Source organism: Lynx canadensis, chromosome C2 (genome assembly GCF_007474595.2).
Source record: "Lynx canadensis isolate LIC74 chromosome C2, mLynCan4.pri.v2, whole genome shotgun sequence".
Taxonomy (NCBI): Eukaryota; Metazoa; Chordata; class Mammalia; order Carnivora; family Felidae; genus Lynx; species Lynx canadensis.
The window spans coordinates 98,267,532-98,288,969 of record NC_044311.2 but is presented as its reverse complement, the minus strand read 5'-3'; the positions used below and the strand labels follow the sequence as shown (position 1 = coordinate 98,288,969).

The window sequence follows — 21,438 nt, the reverse complement described above, 5'->3', positions numbered from 1 at the left end:
TTCCGATGTGTCAGACATTATACACATATTATCTCACTTAATTATCATAACAATCCAGATAAGTAGGCAGGGCTGCTGAGCGTGGCTGTGCAGGTGGTGTGGGAGTGGGCAGGTTTTCAAATCTAACACTTGTGCCCTCCGTACTCACCCCCAAGCCTTGAGACTGGCCCAGGGTACTGTCAACCCACTGAAGGGCATATTTTTGTAATTAGTCCACATTTTTATACTTTATTCACCTTAGTGGTTTGGTACCTAGCAAGTATGTAAGTTTTATTGCTGTTTCTTCTTTATATGTGAGAGAGCCGAGTTTCTGAAAAGCAGAGCCTGCAAAAGTTAGAGCCCAATATGTCCCTGGTAGGACCTGTAAAGTGTGAAAGCAGGTGTTGCCACACAGGTAAAATGCTTCCTAGGGCAGAAACGGATGCTCACTTGTGGACCTCCCTGTGTTTTTCAGGACACTGGAAGTCCTGATTTCCGGGTCTGGATCACAGTTCTCTGCAGGAAGGTAGGAGTGGTAAAGACTCTTCCTTCTCCCAAAGGATACAGAACCTGGGAATCCCAGCTATACCCTAGCACAGCTGTGCCACTGGCACCAGCACAGTTATGCTGGGATGCAGAAAAACCCAGAAGACCATCCAGATGTGGGAATTTCTAAGGCACTCCTTGCACTAAAACTTAAGGATGAATGAAGGTGTTCATACAAGTAAGTTCCTTGCCTGGATATAAAGAATTTTTTTTTTTTTTTTAAGTAGGCTTCATGCCCAGCACAGCGGGGACTCACAACCCTCAGATCAGAACCTGTGCTGAGGTCAAGAGTCAGATGCTCCACCAACTGAGCTACCAGCAGCCCCTGAAGAAACTATTTTTGCTCTTCGTCATATCTTTGGTCCCCAGTAGTACTGCAGATCGCTCTGATGGTCCCCATGTCGGTGCTGTCCAGGCAAGCCTGCCTGTCACCTACACAGCCACTACCACCAATCACCATCCAGGTGACTGAAAGCATTAAAGGTGAAAAGCAATGCAAAGAACAAAACAAAACAAAAACACCAGCTTTATCCCTTTGGGTGTGATTTATGCCAGAATAGCTAAAGACGTAGAAAATAGGAATGTGAAGATCCTACCTGAAAGCCTAAGAGGGATGTTAGTCTCCCAGGGTTAGTGTTTTCCAGTAACAGAGATGTCAGTAAAACACCATCCCATTACCTGCCTCATACCATACAGGAAAGCTCGAAAACACAACTAGAATGAGGTTTTGTCCTAAAATGTATAATTAAGTTATTTTGCAGGCAGAGCCTCTAAATAATTTAAATTTCTGGCTTTTCCAGGAAAAAAAAAAAACGCATATATTCATCTGTTACTTTTAGCACCGGTTAATGAATACTTGATACCAAACTAAGTGTTTTCCTGGAGGCATCGTATCTCCCACCCCAACTTATTTCTGCACCTTGCCTTGTAAGGGCTGTACTTCTCCTACATCAATGGCTGACACAGAGGAAACTAAATCACACTCACACAGCCATGCATCCAGAGGGCAAGGTTGAGCTGAAAGCAATGGCTGCGAGACGTGGCTGAGGAGCCCAGAGTCCACAGGGAGGGCGTTGGCCTCCTAAAGGAGCAAGGAAGCAACAGCCCAGTGCCGGCATGCAACTCGGACAACAGGCAGATGCGGACGACAGAGCTGGCTCATGGATCTGAGCAGGGTGGCATGAAATGACAAGCTGCGGTGAGAGTCAACAGAAGGTGATGAGAGGCAAAGAGGGGGCGCGGGAGCCGCCTCGCTTCGGGTGGGGGTGCAGACGACCAGGCAGAAGAGCACCGGGCCCTGCAAGGTCTGCCCGGGTCTGGCTCAGCACAGCCCTCTGGTGAGGAGGGCGTGATGCTGCTCAGGGCGGGCGTGGCAGGCACCCCACTACTGAGTCTGGTGACCTCACTGTGTTCCGGACACGAAGCCATCTAAACTTTCATCTGCATGAAAGTTACAACTGTGTGAGTTTTGTTTGTTTGTTTGTTTTTTAAACTGGGCGAACTAAGAAGCCTTTCGTTGGAGGCAGGGTGTACTCACAGTAGTTTCCAAATCAATGGTGTCACTCTTCAGGTAAATCACTCCAAGGCTTGGGCCTAGTGCAGATGTTCATTGGGGCAGGGAACAGAGAGCGGCTGCATCTAGAGCAGACAAGAAAGAAAGACAGGCTGTTAAATGATAGGTGATGGTGATCATTCACATTGATGGAGACATTCACGTTGATGGAGACAGATCATTCACGTTGATGGGACTCAGGTGAGAGTCTGGGCCTGCACGTTTGCACCAGAGAGCAGCACGACAGGGGAGGCAGAGGAAGAAAAGAGGATGTCACCCAGGGTCTGTTCTCAGGGTGCCCACCTGATGGCCGGAGTGGTCTGGGATCTTCCACCACACCCTGTCTGTGCAGATGGAGTTGATTTTGTGGTGGGGAGATGCAAGCCTGCTTGGAAAATGGGGGAGGGTGGGGTGTCCTTCAACCTTGCCAAGCCAGCTCTTCTTCTGGTGTCCTTAACTCTACTGTAGCCCCTCCTGCTTCGCTGCCTAGTTCTTACCTGTTCTAAAACCACCACTGGCCTGGCCAAGGTCTGAGCTCTTACTGTGACTCCGCCCTATACTATGGAACCTCCACTGTCTCCTGTGTCCTCTAACCTGTGGCTCTCAGCCTTAGGGGCTACAGGACTGACCTCTGATTGTCTCCAGCCTCGCACCCAGAGGTCCTTCCTCAGGTCTTGCCCCTTTGGCCACACGGAGCCCTGACAACCACCTTATTCCCGAAACTGTCCTCCCTTCTCACTGGAACACTGCATTATCCTGACTTTCCTCCCACCTCTCAGTTCTCTCCTCTGCCTCCTTTGCTGGCTTGTCTTCTTTCTCCTGTTCCCTAAATGTACCTATTCCTCAAGATTCTCTTCTCAGGCTTTGCCTACACCCACCCTCCATGAACTCAACAATTACTTCTCCATAGCGAACACCCACATGACTATCTTTAGTTCCTGCTTGTCTACAGAGCTCCAGATCCACATTCTTAATAGCCTCTGGTTATTGGTTCATTCACTCCTTTGTTCATTCGTTCATTCATTCATTCATCTATTCATTCATGCGTGTTTGCTTAGCATCTATCAGGCACCGGGAAAAGATGAATAAGGTAGGGCCACTAACTTCACACCTCCATCAAATACAGCACAGGCACGTCTAATTCAGAAAGTTTAAAACAGAATTCATTGCCTTCCCTCAAACTATATTCCCATTTCCTGCCATCGATCGGTACCCTCTTCACCCAGTTACTTGGTCCTACCATGGAGGAGTCATCTTCAATGCCTCCTTTTCTTTTGCTTCTCACATCCAATCAGCTGCCAAGAGATGTGGTTTGTGCTGAGTCTGTGCTTCCTAAATCAACACCTACTTTCTATCCCAACACCTATTTGTCCCTTTATCACCTGAGCCTGGGCTCATGCCAGGGCCTCCCTATGGCTTTGCTTCCTCCAGGTCCTTTTTACCTCTAGCCAGTCATTCACACCAATACCACATTAATTTTCCTCCAGTACCGTTCTAAACATATTATTCCTTTGCTCTTTGCCTAGTGGATTAAATTCAAACTTCTCAGTTTGGTATTCAAGGCCTCTACAAGATAGCCCCAGTCTAATTTTTACTCCTACACAGCAGCAAAGTTCCGTTCTTTTGCATCCAAATTCCACCTCATTTATGAAACCTTTCCCAAAGGAAAGTGTCCTGAGTCCTCAAGCACTTTCTGCACTACTCTCTTTGCACGTTCTACGGACTCGGATTGTTATTTATGTAATTTGGCTCCTTCTCTATAAGCTCCTAGGAAGTAGAGACAGTTTTTACTTGGTGTGCCCCTGTAGTGTGCAATGCCTTGCACACAGACTTGCGCTCGGCTGGTGTCTGCTGAACCAAAGTTAAAAGGAATCAAAATTCTTGCTTAGATTCATGGAAATGGAGACTGAATTGGAAAGACATGAAAGTTCATCACCTCTCATTTTTCAGATGAGATTAAGGGAACTTACTTGCTCAAGGCCACATCCCTGTTCCTGGTTGAGCAGCAATAACTGATAGAAAAGGTTACGAATCTTTAAATATCTATCCCTGCTTGCTCGGCACCAATAGGCCCAGAAGACCGTTGACAGTGACCAGATCAGAGAGAGTGAGGGGCTAATGGGGTATACAGTCAGCAAGCATATACTGGGTTCCAAGATACAAAGAATTTTGTTTCACTTGTTCACTTCAATAAACTGAAATAATAAATACCCTTTTATAGATAAATGATGTTAAAAAAACGAGGTGGATTTCAAAGAACAAGGAAGGAAACCTTTCTAACATGATCCACAGAGACAATTATGAAAATATTGCAAACACCACTGGGGTGATAAACTCAGGGTGAAAACCAGGATGAAGAAATTCCTCATGCTTTTGAAAAGCAGTGGGCTCAGCTAAAGTTCTTGGTGAAAACATGCCATAGTAATTCTATGGTTAAATTCTCACCTTGTGGAACCAGAGGCTGTTGGCATTCCTGCTATAATGCAACCCACATCAGTACTTTTGCCACCTAGTTTTGTGTGGGATTTATCCTATAAGTTTGTTTACTTTGTCACTTACTTTTCTCTCCTTGTGTCACGACACTTGTGGAAATGCACAGGTGAGTGCTCCCAGGTCTGTTCTAACTTTCTTTCCTCTCATGATAGGAGAAACAGTAATTGCTTAATCTCCTTTCTATCCTCATCCTCAACCAGAATCCTTTCCTCTCACCCAAAGATGAAAATATCCACCCAGTAAACACATGGGGATGACAGTGTTCACCTAGGTGAAAAAAACAGGCTTTTCCAGGAATCTCCATAGTATTCACTTGGCAGGAAAGCTGGGCTCTTAAATGGTAGCCTACAGTGCTATAAGACCTCATCTGCCTCTCTCAGGTGAGTACTTACTCATTGTTACTCACTGGAGGAAAAACTTGGTACTATTAATCATATTCTTTTTGGCCAGTATGGTGGAGCCATGCTATGAATCGAGACATCCATTCAATAGCAACACCCCAGTAGCCACATAAACAGCAAATTGGGCTCAAGAGCTCTCTATAGTTCTTACTAAACCATCTTATGGCCAGACAGGTTATCAACACTTCACCAGATATAGCTTCCTTCTCTTTTCTCCCCCTGGCAACTACATTAAAATGATAAAGGATATCACTGACTGATATGTCTAGTACATTGCAATGAAAAATCACCTGAAAGCATACAAATTCATTGTGTAATTAGATAAGTGTACATTTTAAATATGCCTAACATTTGATTTAAGTTGTGCATTTTATAATTAAATGGAGACGGAATCTTTCTGTTCTTTACTCAAACTCCCCTTTCTTAGCCTCACATCCCACTGCTGTAATCTTCCTTTCATTTTTTGGCAGCCTGTCACCTAATCCCCCTTCTTACATCCCTGCATGCCTCACCACACACCTAAGGGGCTATTAGTCAGAACTACTGCACAGTGTGGTATATTTTGTTGCTTAGAGGGTGGTTAGGCTCTAAAAAAGACTCCACGAGGGGCACCTGGGTGGCTCAGTCGGTTAAGCGTCAGACTTTGGCTCAGGTCATGATCTCGTGGTCCGTGGGTTCGAGCCCCGCATCGGGCTCTGTGCTGACAGCTCGGAGCCTGGAGCCTGCTTTGGATTCTGTGTCTTCCTCTCTCCTCTCTCTCTGCCCCTTCCCCGCTTGCACTTTGTCTCTCTCAAAAATAAATAAAGCATTGAAAAAAAAAACACTCCATGAAAATGCCTTCATGAGGTTTCATATTTATTCTATGCAACGGCTTTCCATATCCAATGTACTCATATTTTAAGTCAGAAGATCATCTTTTTTTAAATTTTATTTTTTATTTTTTAAAATTTACACCCAAATTAGTTAGCAAAAGATCATCTTGAGAGGCTACTGGGGCTATGCATGCTTCCCAGAATCTGGAAATCTAGCTGTTCTCTCTGCCTCTTACATCATCACTGTAATAAAGAATCTGCTCTTGGAACCCAGCTGGCAAAGTTCTTGATGGTGTCAGAGGCAGGGGAGACAGTGGGTCATTTCCACTCCAGTCTGTTTTATTGCTGTTGACGTCTCTGTAGCTCTGTCTTGCAAGCCCTTGGAGAGAAGAGCTGTTATGTAACACACTGCCGCAGATCACTGCCTGGAATTTTCTGTGGAGGTCTCATTTCACTGTGGCTCCTCCCATTCTTTGGAAATCAAGCCAAAGCATTCTAAAATGACAGACGGGGCCTTTGTGACCAAAGCTTACAAAAAAGATAATAGTAACAATAATAGCTACCATTTGTTAGATGTCTACATTTTTGTTAGGGATGGCATGGGGAATTTTTACACATAAATACATCCTCACTTAATCCCCACAGCAACGTTGTACTGAAGGTGTTAGCGTGCCCATTTGACAGATGAGGAAAAGTGAGACTAAGAGAGCTCAAGTAACCACTCCAAGATTAGAAAGCCATGGATAGTGAGGTCAGAATTCAAGGTCAGATATGAGCCCGATCCCTCTGACTTTAAATCTGGGTTATTATTATTTTTTTTAATTATACAACTGTTCCAACACAGCATGGACACATTTCTAGTTCCCACTGTGACCTCAGCACAAGAAAGAGGCTTATGCTATTTCCATGATGATTCAGAGCCACTGGAAACACAAAAACCGGGAGCACAGACCTCAGGTGAAGGAACTCTTTCAGAAACTATCAATAAATGGAGCTTCCTCCTAGCTCCTTTCTATTTGAAGATGAGAACATCTTATATCGGCCTTCTCAAACGCTAATGAACAAACGAATCATTCAGGATTTCTGATTCAGCATGTCTGGGACTGAGTCTGTGATTCTGCATTTCTAGAAAGCTCCCAGGTAATGCCGATGACACTGGTCTGGGTACCACAGGTCTTATGTCTGACTCTTGCCTTCCTACTGTTTTCAAAGGAGCAGTTCAAGCTGAATAACTTGGCTAACAGCACACACGGCATGACCGGCTTCTGATTCTGGGCCAGTTTGTCAGGTCATCAGGCATTAGACAGAATTCAAGGAGTTTCTGGCGTAGAGCACATTATGAAAAAAAAAAAAAATTGTTCCTCGATCCCCCAGGGCTCCACTAACCCCATTGGAAATTAAAATGATAATGCCTCTAACATGTAAAGTTCCTATTTTTTACATTATTGTTATTTTTAACAATAATTATCTGGTAATAATTCAAATAACACCTTTCCTCTGAGAAATTCAACGAGCTTTACTAACCTTAATTGTCTAACAGCAATTCCCAGGTGTAGATAAAGCTGTCTCAAAGATCACAGTAAATTTAAAATTGTTCCACTTCCCTCCTTTCTTTGCCCCAAATGTAGTGAGGAATTAGTGGTGAGGGTTTCCTAATTGGCAAAGACCCACTGTCTCATAATTTGAGGCTAGGAAATTTTACAAAGGTGGGATAAATCCAAGAAATAATTGGCAGAGAGGTGGTTGTAGGACACAAAATATTGGTGAGAGAAAAAAGGAGGGAGAGTTAAAGAGAGCAAGAGGATGAAAAGGGAAAGTGAAATGATAGAACCAGCTGGATGACCTTGGATGAGTCATTTAACCTGTAGGAGGCTCAGCATTTTCCATTTTCCAGAAAACGTGGATTCTATGATTTTTAAGGGCCTTTAAAACTCTAATAGTCCCCTGAGAAGAAGGATGTGGGAATTAAGTTGCTCATCAACCTGTTAAACCATTAAACCTGTTAAAGAAATCTATTTGACTTTTAACTATTTAACTAATCACCTGAAATGAATTCCCAAGTCTACATCACTAATCCCACCCCTCTGGAAAGTGGTGAGAAAAACCATTCAAAGAATAAGGCACCAAAGGCATCATGGCCAGGCAAACAAGTCAGGAACCCCATCATCTTCAGCTTTCTAATGTTGTAAGAAATATTTTACTTTAAAATATTTTAGCTCTTTAATTAGCCACTAGTTAACCCATGTCCAGAAGAAATACCTCTGATGGCTTGAAGACTCCTGGGATGGCCCTGCAAATAGAAGGTCCTGCTGTTTGTCACATAAAATCTATGTTAATTTTCTCCATAGAGACCTCTGGATTCCTCTTTGACAATTCACAAACTCTGTTAATAACACTTGCATGTCCCAGGAGACATGGAGCTATCAGGTACAGTTGATTCTTGTTTTCAAAGTAAGAGATCTTTCCGATCAGGTGACAGATATGTATCTCAATATATGCGTATCATATATGGATATATACATATGTATACATACGTATACAGATGGTAATAATTTTTCTGGTTTTAATGAATGACTGGTGATGAGAACTCCTTTCTCTAAGTCACTCGACTCTGGAATCTTTCTGAGCAGAAAGTCTGCCACAGGTCCTGGCAGAAAGGTCATTTGAAACTATATAATGAGGACTCCAACACGGACACGATCTATGGTGCCGCATATTTGTGTTATAGCGGAGTTCTCTATACCTTGCTTCTTGTACTGAGTATGTTTTCTGGACTAGTCATTACAGGTTGTGGCTAAATGGAGAAAATAGGCACCAAGAATATCAAAATGACATTACCCTGGAGAACACACTGTCACTGTCTCCAGAGTGAACATCACTCCACTTTTCTTGCTTCCATCACCTCCATTGTAACCTGGATCCCGTTAACTAAATGCTGTGCGGCATGTATTGTGCTTGGCACTTTTCATACATCATTTAGTTTAATTTCTTATAATCACTTTGGGGGTAGAGATTATATTCTGATTTTATAGACGAGAAAACTGACATTTAGGAAAGGTGAAAAATATATACCATAGGTCATAAAGCCAGAGAGGGTAGCAAAGCTGGGCTTTAAGGCCAGGTTTTAATCACAGTGCTCTGAATCTTAATCTACACCTAGCTTGTGATCTCCTGCCTGCATCCCACTCCTGTTCATTGGGGTGCTTGCCATAGCTTTATACTAGATTCTGCATCATGGTTCTCTGCTGCTTTCTTGAACCTGTTTTTAACCTTCGCCCAAACCTTCCACATTTGATTTTTATTTTCCCTCTATTTCGATCGATACTTTAGTACAAAATTCATTACCATTTTTCCCCATGGATTTTTACCACCACCTTCTCCAGTGACTTTATACCCCTCATCTTTGTTCCAATGTACTCTTTAAGGCTTCACATTTGACATCAAATGCTCCAACCCCAGCTTGAGAACCCCCTTCCTTAATGCCTAAGGAATCAACTCTTTTCACCTGGCCATTAGTAGGCCCCGGCTGACTTCACTGGATGTCTATGTCCAGCCTGGCCTTACTCTATGATCAACCATTTCAACATTATTCTCAATAACCTTTCAGATTTCCTCGATCCCCGACCCTCTGTATAGAGGGTCTTTTCTTGTGTTCTTCAACCATGAATCCATCACCACGTATCATTCTCTCCCACCCTCAGTACAAAACCTGACACATGCATGTCATCTGGACCCTCACTCCTGCTCAGCGTTGCTTCTAAATACAAATCTCCAGTAATTTTTCTTTAAAAAAAATTTTTTTTTAATGTTTATTTATTTTTGAGACAGAGCATGAATGGGGGAGGGTCAGAGAGAGAGGGAGACACAGAATCTGAAGCAGGCTCCAGGCTCTGAGCTGTCAGCACAGAGCCTGACGTGGGGCTCGAACTCACGGACCATGAGATCATGACCTGAGCCGAAGTCGGATGCTTAACCGACTGAGCCACCCAGGCGCCCCTCCAGTAGTTTTTCTTAATATGTCCTACTTCACCGAGTTCATGCTCCATTCTCTTCTTCAGTTGATGACCTTGCCTCCTACATTGGTAAGATGATCTAGACCATCCAGTGTGGTAAGCTCATTGGCTCTTCTTCTCTGATATCTCTGGATTTTCATCATTTTGCTCTTCAAGATATATCTATGCCTCTTCCCACACTCTCTCCATATGCTGGAGGTTATCCTCTTTTCTTCTGATCTTTCTCCTTCCCTTTGGTCCCATCAATGATATCTTCTTCTCTGTAGTCGATGACATATCCATTCATAATAGTGCCAGATTAATCATCACAAGATAGTGTTTTGCCCTGCCTCTAACTCCTGCCCTTCAAAATGTTTCCAGGTGGTATATCTCAAAATGAGTTTTATGGAACACTAGAACTCAAAAATGTACCCCAAAGAAAATTCTTTGGTTACAGAAATATAGGAAACACTGTAGGCAATATGTTTCTCTTGCAAACTTATAATGCACATAAGGATAGTAAAGGTGCTGAAGACACCCCCCCGCCATTGCCCAGAGTTATTAGATTGCAAACCATTCCCCTGTCCTTTTTAGAGGGAACACTTATCAACCTCAGAATATACTTAGAGAAAAGATGGTTTAATGGATTTCCCTGGTTCCAGATTCTTTAGCCTGGACATGTAAGTTTACTGAATCTATACCAAATAGGCCCTCTCAGATTTCCTTTCTGCCAATACTCCATTTGGTCTAGCCCAGTTAACTTACAGGGTGTCAGAAAGACTGAGCACATTTGTATTTCTGAGCCCCTGAACACGGTATTTTGGCTGTTTAGTGCCTTTATCATTTTTTCTCATCTAAGCCTTTCCCCTTCTTCAAGGCCCATGCAAAATGATGTATCCCTTATGAAACTTTTCCTTGTGAAACTGTCTTGGCCCATATTGAGTTCTGCCACTCACTGAGCACTAAAATAAATGCATATAGTCTAATGCCTGTTTTCTGTACCATTGGGGAGAGTGTCTATTCTCTAGGGCATGGATCTTGTTTTGTACATTACAGAAACTCTAGCACACAGTGCAGCCCTTTGTGCATAGTATGGGATTATAATCATATTAAAAGTTGCCATAGATACATATGGATAACATTGGGACATGGTAGATCCGAATTTGATTTCTGTAGCGATTGGGAGAGTTTAGTATGCTACAGACCCAGGTGGAATGTACCACCACCTTGTTGGGAAGAAATACCACCCACCATTACCATCATCACCTCTTCAAATGGTAACACACATGCTTTGAGGAGACAAAGACTAGACCTAGGTGAGCAAAGGCAGCTGTTTTCTTGGGTGAAAACAGGAATTTGCATTAGTTGACAACAAATGGGGAGAAGGGTAAAATGCTCCAGGAACATCCAAGGACCTATAAAAGGTACCACTAGAACAGATGCCTCTCTACCAACGATGAGATTAACATTCATGATCATCAAATCATGGTAACCTGATAAAAAAGAAAAGGCTGTTTTCCTCTACAGGGAAGTCAGGGGCAGTCGTGTGTGAACATTCACTGCTTACAACGCGCCTGATACCCAGAGTATGTAGCGACCACCTGCAGAATGTCAAAGGACTGACAGTACTCTTCCTTTCACTCATATTCCAACTCTCTTTCTCTTTGGGTCATTGTGAAGACACGTTACATTGGAGAAGTCAAGGCAGCTTTACCACCATAGCACAAGATGCAACCCCCAAACAATGAATTCCATCTTTCTCATAAAGTTCTTTTACTGACACATCATTTAAGAGCAACAGCAATTGTAAGTCTCAGGCAATCGCCAGGTATTGAAAGGCTTTGCATTTTCCAGATTAGCTGTTATCTGAAGTTGGGACTTAATGCGTTCTCTAATACTGAGTTTGTAGTGAGGCTAGGACTAGAAATTTGGTGTCTTGATGTCTAGTCAGGGAGTAGTATGAGGGAAAAGAGTATAGTTTTTTTCCTTAAAACTAACTAAAGCAGAAACAAATGATATTCATCTTTTAGCAGAAGAGGACATGCGTTTTATTTAAAGTACAGTCTGTGAAGTGTTTTGCTACCTTCCTGGATGCAAAGTGTTATCCAAACAAAGACTTAGTTAAAAACTATTTATAAATGAAAATGTTTACTTAGGTTTACTTTAAAATAGGTATAGATTGTATTATGTAATGTGTGAAAATAGTAGGATAATGGTAGAAATTCTATGGTCCTTAGTTAAAAGTCAGGAGAAAGAATTACAGTATTTATTATTGGTAGTAATTAATAAATAAGTGCTTTTAAAACTGGGATTTTCATTGTGGGAGATTACTGGGTTGGTAAAGCGAAACGGCTTAGATATTTTTCTGCCATGCTCCTTTAGCGTTGTCTTTCTGGACAATTTACACATTTGAGAGTGAAAATGAACGGTGGCCTGACTTTTGGATGTGTGATAGGCCATTGGGTCAAGGATGCTGTTTTCTGAGAGCCATGGGCTGTCTTTACAGTAAAATATCTTAGTTCCTTCTTTTTGTAGTAAAATAGGTAGTTTACTTTTATGTTCTGGGTGAAGTCTGAGATCTCTGCATCCCTCTCCTGGATGTCACCTGTGGCAAGAGACAGGGGACCTATTGGCAATGCATTACATTGATCTAGACACATTAAAGGTTATGTGGTACTTTCATGGACACTCTCTAAAAATGAGTTCTCCCCATCATGAGTTACCTAGATGAGAAGACTGAGGTGGAGAAGAGAGGTTTAAGTTTCCTAGATAATGAGCAGTAAAGCTTAGTCTTAAAACCAAGGTTTTCAGAAGAACCCTCCCTCATTTTTTCCCCTAAAAATACCATGGCTGCCAACAAGCTTTGTAGTGAATCTGAGAATCAGAGAACTAGGTGGAGAATCAGAAGATCTGGTGCATCTTCTGGATCTGGTAAGAATTAGCCATGTGACCATAGCCAAGTCACTAACTTTTCTGAACACTATAAACTCAAGTGCAAGGAATCAATGAATGGCATAATTACCTTCCAGCTATAAAGCCTCTCACCTGTAAAAGAGTACTGATTACAAAATGTGTGTTTTTCCTATCTTATAAAGTTGTGGGCTGAGGTAAGCTGAGTATGCGAAAGTAGTTTGCATTGTGAAGCACTGAATCATTGTAGTCTCAAAGAATGAGCACTAGAAGAATTAGGAATGGGTCCCCTGTGTGTGTGGGAGCTGACAGCCCAGTCCATTTCCATTCAGGTTTTGGGAGAAGCTGTAATAAATCAGTCAAATCCCACACTATCCCCTCCTCTCCCAGTCTGTCACAGAGCATCACTTGAGCCAAGTTCCTTGAGTGGGTGAGCCAAACCTCCAAGTTCCAACCTCTCTGAGTAGAAGCGACAGAGGATTCTGAGCCACAGTGCAGGTGACAATCCCTGTTCTTCCAGGTGTTTCTGAAACACTGGGGAGACCCTGGGGATAGTACGTCCAGGGAGCTGGGGAGGAAGGTCAGATGGCACTGCTCCCGAGGCCCAGTTTTCTCTTGCACGACTCTGCAGCCTGCATGATTTTACCTGACAGCCCCAGGAGACAGAAAAGACCCAGAATGAGCAGGGGCCTCCTATCCTGATAACCTAAGTGCTGCTCTGATTGAAAGGCAGAGGGTATCAGCAGAATGGCTGTACTGAGTCGGCATTGATTTCTCCAGCCTTTGTCTGCGTCTGGTTTCTGTCTCGTTTGGAGGTGGTTACTGTTACTACAAGCAGCATGAATCATGTCTCTGTTAAAAAACAGAGCTTCAATTGTCTTACATAACCCCTGGTAACTGAACGTCTAATAATAGCAAGCCATTTACAGGTAGGGAGTCTGTCTTCCTCCCAGACACACACATACACACACATACACACACACACACACACACACACACTACTCCCAGTGCCTCACAGTAAAGGGAGACAGACAGGGAGGAGCAGAGGGAGAAAGGGGACAGCACAATTGATTTTTTTTATTTTAAAATATATTGAGTAATCGTGCATCACAGGCTTAATGACTGGTATGTTTAACTGAGTTTGTTTCATAAACTGAAGGAAACAAGCATTCTTCTTCAAAGAATTCGAAATAGCAAGAAACTCCAAACACGGCAGACAGACACCTTCTCTAACATTCTACGGCTGTGTGTAAAAGCCCAAACCCCAAAGACGGAAGGCAGGTATACGTGGTAGGAGGAGGGTTAGAAGTCTCACGGGGCTGGCTGCCCCACCACCAGCGAGCTTTGATTTTCAAAGGACTTTTCCTCCTATCCTTTCTGCTCAACCAGAGAGAGAGAGAGAGAGATTCCAAAGGTTCTTGGCTACCGTCATTGCATAAAATTCCAGAGAGAGAAAAGCAACTGAAAACACGGCTGCAGTGTCCCACTATGCCTGTGATACAGTGTCAGGCACTGTAATCTGAGCCACTCTCTTTGGGAGAGAGAACCCATGCATCTGAAGACTTGTATTTTTCCCATGAGCCTAATCTCTGCCTTGTAAGACACGATGAGGTCTTTTCGTACATGATCCCCACTCAGCCACCCGTTAAGGTGATTACCAAAAAGCAAATAACAGGACAGGCTGAAAAATGACTCAAAAATTATAAAGGTAAGTTGTCTTTAAACCACCCATGTGGAGGAAAACATTAGGCTCCAGATGGCAAGTTAAAAAGTGTACGAGGGAAAAATAATATAAATTTGCAACTTGCATGTCTCCATTTCCTTACTGCCTCATCATGGCCAACCTAAGAACAAACACTGCAGGCATTACTTTTTGAGAGTGCATTCCCAAGAGCCCCACAGCTCTAAATATGGTGTAAAGTGGGCTGGGGGAAGACTTTATGGAAAATTACAGATGGAGGCTACATTCTGCCACTCATTTGGGCTAGGCCTATAGAAGGAAAACTTTCTTCTCTCTTTTGGTTATTCAGTAACATGGAACAGTGGACTAGGCTAGTTCAAACCAAAGACTGTCCTTGGAAACACCCATTTGGAAGACCAGCACCTGGGCTAGTCTGCTGCTCATCAGTTATTAGTGATAGAAAGCGGCGTATGGATATGGTTATATGTCAAAGTGGTGTGTGTTCCCTCACAATAGGATTTACTGTGCCTCTTTTCCTTCTAGAATGCTTTCCAAATCCATAAGCAAAATAGTTTTAAGTAAAGAAGAGAAAGAATAAAAAAGAAGAGAAGAGAGAGGAAGAAGGAGAATTACTAATGTTTCATTAAGCCCACTTACAAATCTGGCTGGAGACCATAATAAAACTCCACTGCTGTTCTCTGATGGTCTTTGCTACTGGCCATATGGATGTGGCTTCTGGAGGAAATGAGTTCTAGGTTTTTCTCACAAATACACAAATGCATAACGGTAGGGATCGTCACCACTAAATCACCCCGCCTAACAACAGGACCACAGTGGTGGGATGTGGCTGATGGGGCTAGAATCTTCTGCTTATTTCATTCACTTTGCAAAGTAGATAGATCTTAGAGTTGGTACAATGGTCGACTAAATGTTTAATATGAATAGCCACAAGACACCACTGTTTTCTTCATCAAAGTCTTTCCCTTCTAACTACTGTGGTGATATTGCTGAATGATTCCTGCTTCTGTAAGAGCAGGCAGGTTGCCTCTCCTCCTCTCAGCCTCACAAATTAGGCTCTCCTCTGCGTTTGTGAGGGGATTACACTTACCTGAAATTTCAGGGTACTATGTTAGTTCCTTCAACAGTAGTGTGGTTGGAACCTGAGCAAGGACTTGGTGGGCCAGACACATTTCAAATGTGCAAGTGGATTATTAATATTATTTGCATTGCAATAATATGAGCATTTCTGGATTGTTGCTGACAGCTAGAATCATAATAACCACATGTGGTGCAAGAAACCACATGACATTGTATCAAAAGCTTAGAGTTCATATTTCCAAATAATCTAGAGATTTTTTTTTTAAAGAGAAATGGCAGGTGCTGTCCATGCTGTCAGCATGAAGCCCAGGGTGGGGCTTGATCTCACAAACCATGAGATGACCTAAGCTGAAATCAAGAGCTGGACGCTTAACTGATTGTGCCACCCAGGTGTCCCCTCCCCTTTCATTAAGCATTTATTGAATGCCTCTTGTCAGTGATGTACTGTTTATTCACAGAAGGGAGCTGGGCTATGCCAGGCTCTCATCATGTTCTTTCTCCTCTAACACCGAACAAAATATCAGTATCAAGTCCAGCCTTTTTTGAACCCGATAGGCAATCAGTATGTAGTGACTGGCCATGATGATGATGGTAGGAGCTGGTGATACTGATGGCAGTGGAATGACTTCCTTATAAAGGCACAGCAGTTTGAGAACATCTCAGGGACAGCTCTGAGGGGGTAAATGAGCAGATCTGGTCTGATCTATTTACGCATTCCAACAAATGTCTGGAGCTCCAGAAACTTCGAAAAGTCTGATAATATTATCACGCTATTTTTACAGGAATGATATGATTCTTAGGAAAAAGAGGCATATATGTTTATCTAGTGAGCTTCTCCCTATTTGTAGAATACTCAGAATACTTCTGAGAACCCACCTTAATTTTTAGCGTCATTTATAAGAATCCAGCAATTAATTATTATAAAGGAAACTTAAATCCAAAGCAATTTGAGAAGCTTGACAATTAAGAGACATTAAAACAACACTGGTGGAATAAGGCAAAGTTAGTGTTCTCTAAACTGATTTCAGAGAAACTTTAGAGATGACAGAATGGTTTGGCTGGAAGGCATCTGACTATAAATTGGAGGATCCGGGTCCCTGGCCATGTTTGTTAATAACTGCAACTGTAAGGTTAATGACCTTACAACTCATGAAGCTTCTCTTGAGCCTTACTTTCCTCATATGTACAATGGGAGTGTTGGATGAGATGGTCTTTAAGATTCTTTCCAATTTAACATTTGCTGATTTTAACGTAAGGAAAGAAGACAGAGCAATTCCCCCTTCCTCTCATTTTGGTGAGTATGTTGCTTTCTCCTGATCTGTGTCTCTGTGGTTTGCATTAGGCTTAGGTTTCTGGATTCTAGATGTCATATAGTAAATAATCATGTCATTTTTTTCCTAGTATATGTGGGAAAATAATAAGAGAATAATTCTCCCTTTCCTTCTATATCAATGTCTCTTCTCGGTCAGATTTACACATTGAATAAAACCATGATCACCCAGGCCCTGAGGAAGATTCTTCCTTATCCTCATCCCAGCCCTCACTCATTCTCATGCAAGCTTATCTGATTGAGTTATTTCTATATTTATGTCCTGGCTATTTTTTTCTCTTTCAACTTGTTGAAATCCCTGGTAAGCATAAAGCTGCAAAAAACCAAAACAAACAAATAAAACAAAACAGCTCTGTTTGAATAATTTACTTCAGTGAAAGCAATGTAAGAAAACACTGTAACACTCAGGAAAAAAGAAAAGCTTTTTAAAATGCTCCTGTATCTTAGAAAAGACCAAATAAAATGTTACTTCGATGATAGTTTCATATGTAGTTACTGTTTTTTCCTTTTCAAAGAGAATGTTATATATTGGGTTTAGAGTCTGTGTACAGACGTGTCTATTTCTCCCAGTATTTCTCAGGCCACTTCATCCTCAACGCCAGGAAGGTCCAGAGTTTACTGAGCTAGCTTTACGTAGACAAAGGAGCCACACAGAAAACCCAATACTTGGAGCTTATATCATATCCTGACTAGGCACTCCAGTTCCTCATGACTTGCTCTTTTCCATCTCTCTCCTGTTTCTTTGCTGGTTTAATTCCCATCACCTAGGATGCCCTCTGCTTGCCTCCCTTTACTGCCCAAGATTCTTCCTATCTTTCAAGAGCCACCTAGCTCAAGCCCATTTCCACAAAGCAGCTTATGTTGACCCAACTTGGGACCCAGTTGTAATTTTCATGGCTAGCGAGTGAAAACTAGCCTATGTGACAACCAGGAATTACTGACAACACATATTTAGCAAGTGCTCAGAGAACACCAGAGAAAAAGACTGTTAAGAGTTGCAGGGTCCTCACAAAAGGAAGAAAGGCTTTAAGAACAAGCCCAATATAGAGGCCATGATACATAAGAGAAAAGCTGTAGCTTTGTAAATAAGAGTTGTGGCCTTGTAAAGGAAAGTTGGAGTCTTATACAGAAGGGATTGTTTTAGAATGGCCTGACCTTTCTTTTCTTTTCTTTTTCTTAATAAAGGAAAAGTAAGAACTCTCTTAAAAGAAGAGGTTAAGATACGGGATATAGCAACATATAGTGTAATAAAGTTTGATTGTACTAATTATGAAGCTAAAATGTCAAGATTTTAATAGGGAGAATATGGGGCACAGCAAAAACAGGCAGACAGAGATTATGTGTATAGAATCTGAATTTTATCTACCCACAAACCCCCTCAGTCTGATGGCCACACAATGAATTATGATAAACTCTGACATTGCCTAGCTGGGCTTACATGATGGGCCATGATATACTCTGATAGTAAAAGATAGAATGAAGCTCCGAAATGCTGGATGCTGTTATATATGTATATGATTTTATTTATGTGTATATTTTTATATCTATATATACAAACATATATATTTGTATGATGTTTGGCAACCTCACTCATGGTATTCCTGTGAAGTAGGCATGTGGTAAACATAATTAGCCCATTAAACAGATGGTAGGGCTCTGGCATATCTCACCATATTCTAAAATGGTGGAGCTGTGAGCAGGAACTGAAGAGAAAGTGCAGTTTGATGCACGGTTCACTGCAAATCTCTGTGAATTGCTACTTTCCTAAAGACAATCTGGGTAGGCTGCGTTTGGCTGAGAACTGGGGATGGTTTGGGAAGCTTTAAAAATATACAAGGGGACAACTTTTCACATTCATTCAGATATAGTATCTTCATTTTTACTTACTAGGGACATTTTTTGAAAAACAGCTTTTTATCTTAACTCATCTGTGTTCCAAGCAAACTCCCAAATTGCTGAGCAGATTAAAAAAAAAAAAAACACACACCCACATGCCAAGTAGAAACACTGGGTAAGTGTGTGTGTGTGTGTGTGTGTGTGCGTGTTTTAATTGTCTTAACAAAGTGCACTATTGGAAAGGATGAAGTTGAAAAGAGCTTTGGTACCATAAACATAAACACATAGCTATCACTGTAGCACAGTGATCAGATAACGTGCAAAAGCACGTGATCCACTTTTACTCAGCTGAAGTATGTGGCTGCAGCATTGCCACTCCATGGTACAGCTGGCTTTCGAGAGCCTGTAATTAAATATACCAGCCCAATTCTTTGTTGACAGAAACAGGGGCTAGCAGAAGGGAAAGGGTTACTAAAAGTTAAGACTTGCATTTACAAATGTATTTGAACTGGCTTCAAGAAGACATGAAACATCAATACATCTGGAGAATAGAACTTGCACTTGACTGTTCTTTACCATCTGGTCTCAAGAACATTTTCTGCTTGGAAGTTGCACAAGCAATGAAAACACACACAAACAACTTCCTGTACCATGTTTTTGGTCACTTATAATGACGTATTACAAAGTAAACCAGCTAAATAGGCGCAGCGGTGCCTTACTCCAGATGCCACCATACGTTATATAACTAAGATCAATGACAGCGAACATCTTTATTTTAAAAGATCTGGACTTGAACAAATATTCAAGAATAAATAGCCTTCCTTCCAAGGGGTTTTTCTTGAGTAGTGTTAGCTAGATTCTAGGTTTTTAATGTCACTGCAAATTAAAAATAAAAGATCAAACAAAACAACAACAAAAACCACTCTGGGGAATGAAATGTCCCATATATATATGGTTTTTTTTAATGACATAAACTTGTCTCTTTAAGCAATAAACTATATATTACACTTTTTTCAATACAAAACTTTTACATATCCCTGTTTTCATAAACAGACTAAGCGGATCGTGTTTACATTTTTTCATATGATACGAGGTCACCCTTGTGAGTGCCCATTGCTCCTGTTTTTCTTGAGATTTGGACTCATCTCTCACTGCTCAGTCTAAAGGCCATAGGCTAAGTGGCAGCCATTATCCACTGCTGTAGCTCCCTGGCGTCACTGTCCCAGTTTTTCAGGGCCATCTCCTTCCAAACCTCTATGCTAGGTATATTTTCTAGTCCACTTTGGGTTCGAAAATCAGGTAAATGAGTGCTATAGACACAATATTGCTTGAAAGGAGGGTTTGGTCAGAGACGTTGGGACACTCATTTGGATGTTTGAGGGTCTTTATTCACTTCTTTGTGAAGGGTTGTAATTCAGAAGTCTGAACTGCCAGAAAATCACAACCTCAAAGTTGTGATTGTGTAACACAGAGTGTGACATTTATATTCTTTTATTGCAAGCATTCGTGTTTTCAAAGAAGTTGCTCAGTAATCCATTCTTGATTACTTTACTTGTAGGTTTCTGATCCATTCCACTTCCCTCCCTTGATTTCTGCAGGCAATGTAACTAACATGTAACTTTGACAAGTAAAGAAATAGTACACTTTTAAGGGTAAGGTAAGTCTTGGAAATTCATCATAGGGGTGGAAGCAAAAATATATAGTCAAGTTAGAACATTTCTCTGGGCTTCCATTTTCCCCCTAGATTTTGAACAGGACTCTGGCCTTATTGGACATAATGTAAAGGCTTTAAAAATTGTGAAGGTATTTGTAATAATTTATACGCTCAGAAAAGTAACATCTGATCATCTTTTCTCCCTTTCCCCCAAAGGGTAAATCCAGCATCATTGACAATCTGTGATAAGATAGGGATTGTGTTGAAATATACCTTTTCCCTATCTCTGAAAATGGATTTTTAAGTAACAGAGATTTTTAGTTTTCTAAGAAAAATAATTGTGTTAAGACTGTTGGGGAAGGAAACGGGAGAACCATGTTTAACCCATAGGAGGGGAAAAAACTTTTTAAATACTTTAAAATACACATATTTTATAAGCTAGTGACAATTCTTACTTTGAAGTCAGTTCTCAAGAAACTCTAGTTGTTAACAGTTTGAAATCTCAGTTCAAAGTACATAAAAATACTCCATGATGATTCATACTTTGAGCTAATGCAGATCAGTTGTCTGTTTCCTAGTTGGTCTGAACTGGTGAAGTTTTGCAAAATAAACAGCAAAGCTTCTTAGAGCTACATTTTCTACTTGTCTGATTGGTTTGTTAATTCTTGTAACCTGTTTATACGATGAAAAAATCCTATGTAAGTGCTATGTCTACTTGTTACCGATTATTTTTGGATAAAGATTGTTTGCGGGAAAGTGTCGATTTTACAGCAGCCAAGGTTACTGCAGACTGAAGCAGAAATTCAGGCATAAACTGGTCTACCAGTTTTCCACAACAGCATCTGAGGACATGGTTAATGAGTTCTGAAATTCATTCGCAACATTGTTAATCTTTTAGGAATCTCATAACCTTGCCTGACCTTTTCATAATCGTGAGAGAGAAGCCTTGACGAAATTAGAACCAGTTGTCTTGTCCTGCCTTCCTTTCTTCTAGTTATTCTTTCTTTCTTTCTTTCTTTCTTTCTTTCTTTCTTTCTTTCTTTCTTCTTTCCTTTCTTGTATTGGGACAATCAAAAGATTCCACGTTTTGAAATTCCATAGAAGACTAATGATTGAATAATTCTCTCACATCTCTGTTTGCACTTTCGCAGTCT

General features: G+C 41.5%; 1 protein-coding gene across 4 annotated transcripts in view; it reads right to left on the bottom strand.

Annotated features, from left to right (window-relative positions):
- Nucleotides 1–21,438, bottom strand: part of ZBTB20 (zinc finger and BTB domain containing 20) — a 769,186-nt gene that overhangs the window by 50,582 nt on the left and 697,166 nt on the right. For all 4 annotated transcript variants that reach the window (XM_032594753.1, XM_030330006.1, XM_030330007.1 and 1 more), the window contains one exon: nucleotides 2,063–2,163. The gene's annotated coding sequence lies outside the window, so the exon portion shown is untranslated. The remainder of the gene's footprint in view (nucleotides 1–2,062; nucleotides 2,164–21,438) is intronic.